This window comes from Equus asinus, chromosome X (assembly GCF_041296235.1).
Source record: "Equus asinus isolate D_3611 breed Donkey chromosome X, EquAss-T2T_v2, whole genome shotgun sequence".
In the NCBI taxonomy this organism is placed as follows: domain Eukaryota; kingdom Metazoa; phylum Chordata; class Mammalia; order Perissodactyla; family Equidae; genus Equus; species Equus asinus.
The window spans coordinates 42442975-42451222 of NC_091820.1; the positions used below are offsets into that span (position 1 = coordinate 42442975).

An 8248-nucleotide genomic window follows, 5' to 3' on the forward strand; every position below is an offset into this window, starting at 1 on the left:
AATTGCTTTTGCACTTTTGTCAAAAATCAGATGGTCTTGCTCATGCGTTCTATTTCTGAGTTCTCTGTTCTGTGTAGTAATGCTATGTTTAACTTGCTCAGAAACTGAGTAAGTTTTGAGTTAGACAAGATAAAGGTAAGTCTTTTGAGCTGCTCTTCCAGGGAGCCACCAGATGAGTCAAAGCAAATAACTGTAATTCTTTGTGAATAAGGTTTGCTCTGCTCCCCTCCACACCAGTATCGGGAAGGTGGGGTGTTATTTTCAAGACTACTACTGAGCTTGGGAGTGGAGGATGGGACCACGAGTTGTTAAAACTCCACAAAGCTCACTGTTCTTACTGAGGTTCAGCTTGTTTTTCTTAATTAAGCACTCCCCTGGACACCGCAAACTTTTGGTTAGTTAGTAGAGTTTTGAAAAGATTGATTATGCCAGTTTTTTCATTGCTTTTAAGGAAAGGCAGACTTTTGAAGTTCCTTACTCCACCATTTACGCTGACATCCTTAGGTGTTAAATTTTGTAAAGTGCTTTTTCTGCCTCATTTGGTATGATCATATTATTTTTCTTCTCTAGACTATCAATATGTCGGTTTACATAGATTGATTTTCAACTACAGAACCAGCTTTGCATCTCTGGAATAAATCCTCTTTGTTCATGATGTGTAATTCTTTTTATACATTGCTCAATTCTATTTGCTAATATTTTAAGTACTTTTATGCCTGTATTCATGAAGGTTATTGATCTGCAGTTTTCTCTTTTAGACTATCTGTCTGATTTTGGTATCAGAGTGATTTTGCCCTCATAAAATAAGTTGAGAAATGTTCTCTCCTCTTCTATTTTTTGGAAAAGATTTTGCAGATTTGATGTTAGTTCTTTTTTAAATGTTTGACAAAATCCACCTGGAATTTGTTTTTGGTAGAGTTCGTGTGGGCCTGGGGATTACTTTCTTAGGAATTTTAAAGTTACAAATTCCATTTCTTTAATAGTTACAAGGCTACTCAAATTATCTGTTTCATGTTGGGTAAGTTGTGGTAGTTTGTGCTTTTTGAGGAATTGGTCCATTTCATCTAATTCATCAAATTTATGCGTGTAGAGTTGTTCATAGTATTTCATTATTATCCTTTTCATGTCAGCAGGGTCTGTAGTGATATTCCCTGTTTCATTTCTGATATTAGTAATTTGTGCCTTCTCTATTTTGTTGTTTGTCAATCTTGCTAGAGACTTGTCACTTTTATCGCTCTTTTCAAAGAACCAGCTCCTTGTTTCATTGATTTTCTATATTGTTTTTCTGTTTTCAATTTCATTGATTTCTCCTCTTATTTTTATTTCTTTCCTTCTGCTTTCTTTGGGTTTATTTTGCTCTTCTTTAGGTAGTTTCTTAAGGAGATTATGTGACTGATTTGAGACTTTTCCTCTTTTTTAATATAAGCATTTAGTGGTAAAAATTTCCTTCTCAGCACTGGTTTAGTGGCATCTCACAGATTTTGATATGCTCTATTCTTATTTTCATCCAATTGAATGTGTTTTTTGTTTCCTTTGAGACTTCCTCTTTGACCCATGGATTATTTAGAAGTGTGCTGTTTCGTTTTCAAATGCTCGGATATTTTCTGTTACCTTTCTGTTATTGGTTTCTAGTTTGATTCTTTTGTGGTCAGAGAACACACTGATTTCCATTCTTTTAATTTTGCTGAGGTTTGTTTTATGGCCCAGGCTATGAACTATCATGTTTGTGTTCCTAAACACTTTATTTTTTTTATGGTGAAAAAATTTATATTTAGAATTAGTCTACTGGACTCAGTTTAGATGATCCCAATTTTGTTGGCAACATCCAAAGCATCATAGTCAGGAACCAGTCTAACGTATGTTTTCTTCTCTCCATCAGGTCTGATCTTGTTGACCTTGGCCATGTCAATGTTATAGATTTTCTTCACAGCCTGTTTGGTGCTTGTTGGCCTTGACATCCACAATGAACACAGTGTGGTGTTGTTGTCTATCTTCTTCATGGCTGACTCAGTGTTCAGGGGGAACTTGATCAGAGCATAGTGATCAAGCTTGTTACTCCTGAGAGTGCTCTTGCAAGGATATTGGGCTGTCTTTAGAGCTGTAGTGTCTTGGGCGACTGGAAGGTGGGTGATGTGTGGATCTTATCTTTTTCATGGCTGTGGATGCCTTTCATCACTGCTTTCTTGGCCTTCAAAGCCTTTGCTTTGCTTTCGGCTTTGGGAGGGGCAGGGGCTTCCCTCTTCACTTTCAGTGCCATCTTCACACCATGGACACTTTAAAAGAATGTGTGTTCTGCTGTTATTGGGTAGAATGCTCTATAAATGTTGATTAGATCCTGTTGGTTGATGGTGTGTGAAGTTCTTATGTATCCTTGGTGGTTGTCTCCCTAGAAGTTTTATCAACTGTTTATAGAGGGGTGTTGAAGTCTCCAACTGTAATTGTTGATTTTTCTATTTTTCCTTTCAGTTGTATTAATTTTTGCTGCACATATTTTACAGCTCTGTTGGTTCATTCATAAACATTTAGGATTGCTATGTCTTCTTGGTAGATTGATTCTTTTATTTAAAATTCTTTTCTGCCCAAAGTAGTTTTTTTGGCTCTGAAAACTATTTTATCTGATAATAATATAGCCATTCCTGCTTTCTTCTGACTGATGTTTGGATGGTATATATTTTTCTATTCTTTTACTTTCAACCTACCTATATTGTATTTGAAGTGAGTTTCATAGTTGGGTTATGTGTTTTAATCCACTTTGTCAATCTTTGTCTTTCAATTAGCGTAATTAGACCATTTACATTTAATGTAAATAATATATTAATGCTTAAATTTGACATTTTAATGTTATTTTCTGTGTTTTGTTTATTTCTGTTTCTTGTACCTGCTCTCCTGTGGGTTACTTGAACATATTTTAGAATCCCATTTTGATTTATTTGTAGTATTTATAAAAATCTTTAATAGCATTTCAAAAATATATAAAAATAATACATGTTCATTATAACAAATTCAAATAATATATAAAGTAAGAAGTAAAAATAACTCCATTCTCTTGAAGAGGTACAAAATAAAATAAGGTTATCATTTTTTAAAGTACCAGATTGGCAAAATTAAAAGAATGACAAGGTACTGGTTGTTGTGGAAAACCAGTTATCACTTGCTACATAGAGAGAAGGTAAGGAGAAAACAGAAATACAAAATTTTTAAAAAACCTTGTTAAAAAGAATAATATACAGCGCTAGTAAGCATGTAGGCCAGGGTTTCTCAACTTTAGCATTATTGACATAATTCTTTGTTGTGGGGGACTGTACTATATATTGTAGAATGTTTAACAGCATCCCTGGCCTCTACCACTAGATACCAGTAGCATCTCTAACCCCACCCCCGCAGATTCTGCAGTATTTTTTAATATATCTTTTTGTATAGATTTTTAGTGGTTGCCCTTGGTGTTACATTATACATATATAAGTTATCACAGTCTACTAGTATCTGCATTTTACTAGTTTAAGTGAAGTGTAGAAATCTTATCTCCCTTTAAGTCTTTTCCTCTCCTCTGTTCATAATTGTCTTAAATATTTTCTCTACATCCATTGAGAACCACATCACATAATGTTACCTTTTTTGCTTCAAAGGTCAAAATTTAGAGGAGAAGGAAAAACTGAAGAGGAGAAAGAAAGTCTACTTTATTTACCTATATTTTTACTTTCTCTTATTTTTTATTTCCTGCTTGTGTTTTCAGATTTTTCTTTTATCATTTCTGTTCTTTTTCAAGAATTTCCTTTAGCTATTCTTTTAGGGTAGGTCTGCCAGTGACAGATTCTCTTAGTTTTCCTTTATCTTAGAATGTCTTGATTTCCCCTTCATTCCTAAAGAGTTTTTTAATTGCATATAGAATTCTAGATTCACATTTGGTTTCTTTTAGAGCTTGAAAAATTTTGTGTCATTTTCTTATGGTCTACATGGTTTCTGATGAGAAATCCTTTGCCATTTGGACCTTTTTCCCTATATGTGAGGTATCATTTCTCTTTTATTGATTTCGAGATTTTTCTTTGTCTTTAGTTTTCAGAATTTTGATTATCATGTGCTGTGGCATGGATTTCTTTGGGTTTATCCTGTTTTGGATTTACTCAGCTTCTTAAATCTATAGGTTTATGCTTTTTGTCAAATTTGGGAAAATTTCAGCCATTAATTTTTCAGATACTTTTTCAATCCCAGACTCTTTCTCCTCTTCTCCTCATGACTCCAAAGACATAAAGGTTAGATCTTTTGTTATAGTTCTACAGGTCCCTGAGGCTCTGTTTATTTTTTTCCAGTGTTTTTTTTTTCCCTCTCTGTTGTTTAGACTGGGTAATTCCTGTTATTCTATCTTCATGTTCACTGATTCTGTCCTGTATCTTCTCCATTCTGATGTTCAGCCTATCAAATGAGTTTTTTTTTTTTAACTTTTGTTATTGCGTTTTCAGTTCCAAAGTTTCCATTTGGTTCTTCTTTTTAACTTCTGTTTCTTCACTGACACTTTCCATTTCTTTGTTTATACTTCCTTTTTTTCATTTGTTTTAGTCATATTCATAATTGCTCCTTGAAGCATTTTTGTGATGGCTGCTTTAAAGCTGTTGTCAGGAAATTCCAGTATCTGTTGACATCTCTTTGTTGGAATTGTTGATTGTCTTTTCTTATTCAAGTTGAGATTTTCCTAGCTCTTGGTATGATGAGTGATTTTAGATTGTATCCTGTACATTTTCAGTATTATGTTAGGACACACTGGATCTTACTTAATTCTTCTGTTTTAGTAAGCTTCCTCTGACACCATACCTTCAGGGAAATATGGACACAACCTCTTTCCTGCCAGGTTGAGGGTGGAAGTCCAGCTGTCCCCCTCAGCCTCTGTTGACACCCTAGTGTTGGAAATGGCACTTTGTTACCACTAGGTGGTGGTGAAAGTCATGGCTCTCCAGTAGGCCTCCTCTGACACCATCCCAGCAGGGAGAGGGAAGAGTTCCCTCTTACTACCAGGTGTGTGTGTAGGGGGTGGAAGTCCGGGTTCCCCATGTGATTTCCACCAGCTCCATGGTGGGGGGCATTTCACTATTGTCTGTCTGGGGTGAAAGTCTTACGTCTCCACTTGGTCTTCCATTATACTACCCTAGCAAGGGGCTTGGGGCACCTCATTATAGCCTGGAGAGGGTGGAAATTTACTGTCTCCCCTTAGTCTTTTCTGGTGTATGTGGTGGCGGGGGCACAGTTTTCTCCATGGTGTTTGGCTGGAATACAGTGTTTGTTGTCCAAAAGTTTTATATCTTGCTAGGTTGCCCCTTCCTGGTCCTTTGGCTAGAGAAAGCAAGCTTTTTTAGGGGCTTTTTGTGTCTGCGCCTGCTGGCATTTCTGGGTTGCCAGCTTCTCTAATACTCAGTCTGAGATATATAAGGCAAAAAGAATACCCAAGGAACTCATTACTGTGCTATTCCTCAGGTCCCAAGGTTCCTAACTGGTCTGCCTTCTTCCATTCCTCTTTCAAAGTCTTATGTTTGTTTTGTATACAGTATCTAGGGTTTTTAGCTATACTTTGCGGGAGAAATAGCGATAAGTGTCTCTATTCTTTTTTGTTCAGGACTAGAAGTTTCTATTCAACAATTTTTTATTATGTAACATTTTCATTGTTATTCAGTTTAAGAACCTCGTAATTTTTCTCATTTTTTTTTTTTATCAATGAGTTGTTTATAGTATTCTCAATTTCCAAATATATAGGATATAGTCTTTTGGTTATTTTACTAAACCTATTTGTTTGTGGGTGAGAAAGTTGTTTAAATGAATGTGCCTCAGTTTTTCACCTGTAAGGTGGAGATAATAATAGTTTTACTCTCATAAGGTTGTGAAGATTAAATGAATCTACCTGGGAACTTTCCTAAGAAACCATAGGCATGTTCCCCTCACCACTTTTTTCCTGATCCTTCTTCCATATAACTTCCTGGGGTAAGATGCTCTTTTTTAAAAATAAAAGTTTTATTGAAATATAATTCATGTACCATACAAATCACTTATTTAAGGTGTACAATTCAGTGGTTTTTAGCATATTTACAGAGCTGTGCAAAGATCACCACAATTTTAGAACACTTTCATCATCCCCCGGCAAAACCCATTGACTCCCCTTCCCTCCCCTGACCTAGGCCTAGGGACTCACTAATCTACTTTATGTCTCTATAGATTTGCCTAGTCTGGAAATTTTAAGTAAGCAAAATTATACAATATGTAGTCTTTTGTGACTGACTTCTTTCACTTAGCATGTTTTCAAGGTTCATCCATGCTGTGGCAGGTATCAGTACTTCATTTGTTTTTTTAATTGCCACATAATATTCCATTGTACAGTTATACTACATTTTATTTGTCCACTCATCAGTTGATGGACATTTGGATTGTTTCTACTTTTTGGCTATTATGAATAATGGTGCTATAAACATTCATGTAGAAGTTTTTGCATAGATATATGTTTTCATTTCTCTTGGGTGTATTGCTAGTAGTGGAACTCCTGGATCTTACAATAATTCTATGTTTAAACTTTCGAAGAACCACAAAACTTTTCCACAGTGGCTGCACCATCTTACGTCGCCACCAATGATATATGAGGGTTCCAATTTCTTCACATCCTCACCAACACTTGTTATTATCTGTCTTTTTTATTAGGGCCATGCTAGTGGGTGTGAAATGTGATGTCAATTGGTTTTGATTTGTATCTCTCTCATGACTGTGATGTTTCACATCTTTTCATGAGCTTACTGGCCATATGTATACTTTCTTTGGAAAAATGTCTATGAAATGCTTTGCCTGTTTAAAAAATTGAGGGTTTTTTGGTTGTTGAATTGTAAGTGTTCTTTATATATTATGAATACAGATTTCCTATTGGAGATATGATTTGCAAATATTTTCTCCTGTTCTGTTTGGTTGCCTTTTCACTTTCTTGATAGTGTCCTTTGATACACAAGAGTTTTTCATTCTAATGAAGTCCCATTTATCTATTCTTTTTGTCACTTTTGCTTTTGGTGTCATGTCTAGGAATACAATGCCAAATCCAAGGTCATGAAAGAATTACTTCTATGTTTTCATCTAAGAATTTTTATAGTTTTAGCTATTAAAGGTAGGTTTGTGATCCATTTTGAGTGAACTTTTGTATGTGATGAGAGGTAGAGGTGCTACTTTTTTTTTTTAAAGATTTTATTTTTTTCCTTTTTCTCCCCAAAGGCCCCCAGTACATAGTTGTATATTCTTTGTTGTGGGTCCTTCTAGTTGTGACATGCGGGACGCTGCCTCAGCATGGTTTGATGAGCAGTGCCATGTCCTCGCCCAGGATTCGAACCAATGAAACACTGGGCCACCTGCAGCGGAGCGTGTGAACTTAACCACTTGGCCACAGGGCCAGCCCCAAGAGGTGCTACTTTTAATTCTTTGAAACCATTTTTACTACTTTTAACGCATTTGCTTCAGCACCATCTATTGAAAAGAATATTCTTTCCTATTGAACTGTTGTGGCACCTTTGTCAAAAATCAGTTGACTGTAAATGTGAACACTTATTTCTGGACTCTTATTCCATTGGTCTATCCTTATGCCAGTACACTGTCTTGATTACTATAGCTCTGTAGTAAGTACTGAAATAGAAGAGTTTGAGTTCTTCAACTTTGTTCTTTTTAAAAAACTGGTGTGGCTATTCTGAATCCCTTGAATTTCCGCATGAATTGTAGGATTAGCTTGTCAATTTCTGCAAATAAGCCAGCTGGAATTTCAGTGGAGATTGCGTTGAATCTGTAAACCAATTTGGAGGATTGTGTTGATCTTAACAATAGTAAATCCTCTGATCCATGAATACAGGATGCATTTCCATTTATTTAAATCTTCTTTAATTTCTTTCAATGATATTTTGTAGTTTTTAGGGCACAAGTTTTGCACTTCTTTTGATAAATCATTCCTAAGTATTTTGTACTTTTCAGTGCTATTGTGTAAGATGTTCTATTGAACCACAGAGATGAGCACTATATCCTAGGAATGGCAGACCAAGAGTTGGAAGGAGTCAAGGCACCCTACACAGTTGAATATGCGAAGGGCTCTCTGCCACCTACCCAGTCTTTTGCACATATATGTTATTTTGAATCAGCTGTCGCTCACAGATGAACTCATTTTAATAAATTTAACTTATGTTGTGAATCATTCATTCACTCATTCAGCAATTATCTATTGAACATATAAAATGTCATAACATTGTGCTAG

General features: G+C 35.5%; 1 pseudogene; it reads right to left on the reverse strand.

Annotated features, from left to right (window-relative positions):
- Positions 1 to 1590: 1590 nt before the first annotated feature.
- On the reverse strand, positions 1591 to 2257 carry LOC106838322 (large ribosomal subunit protein uL23 pseudogene; annotated as a pseudogene).
- Positions 2258 to 8248: the final 5991 nt, after the last annotated feature.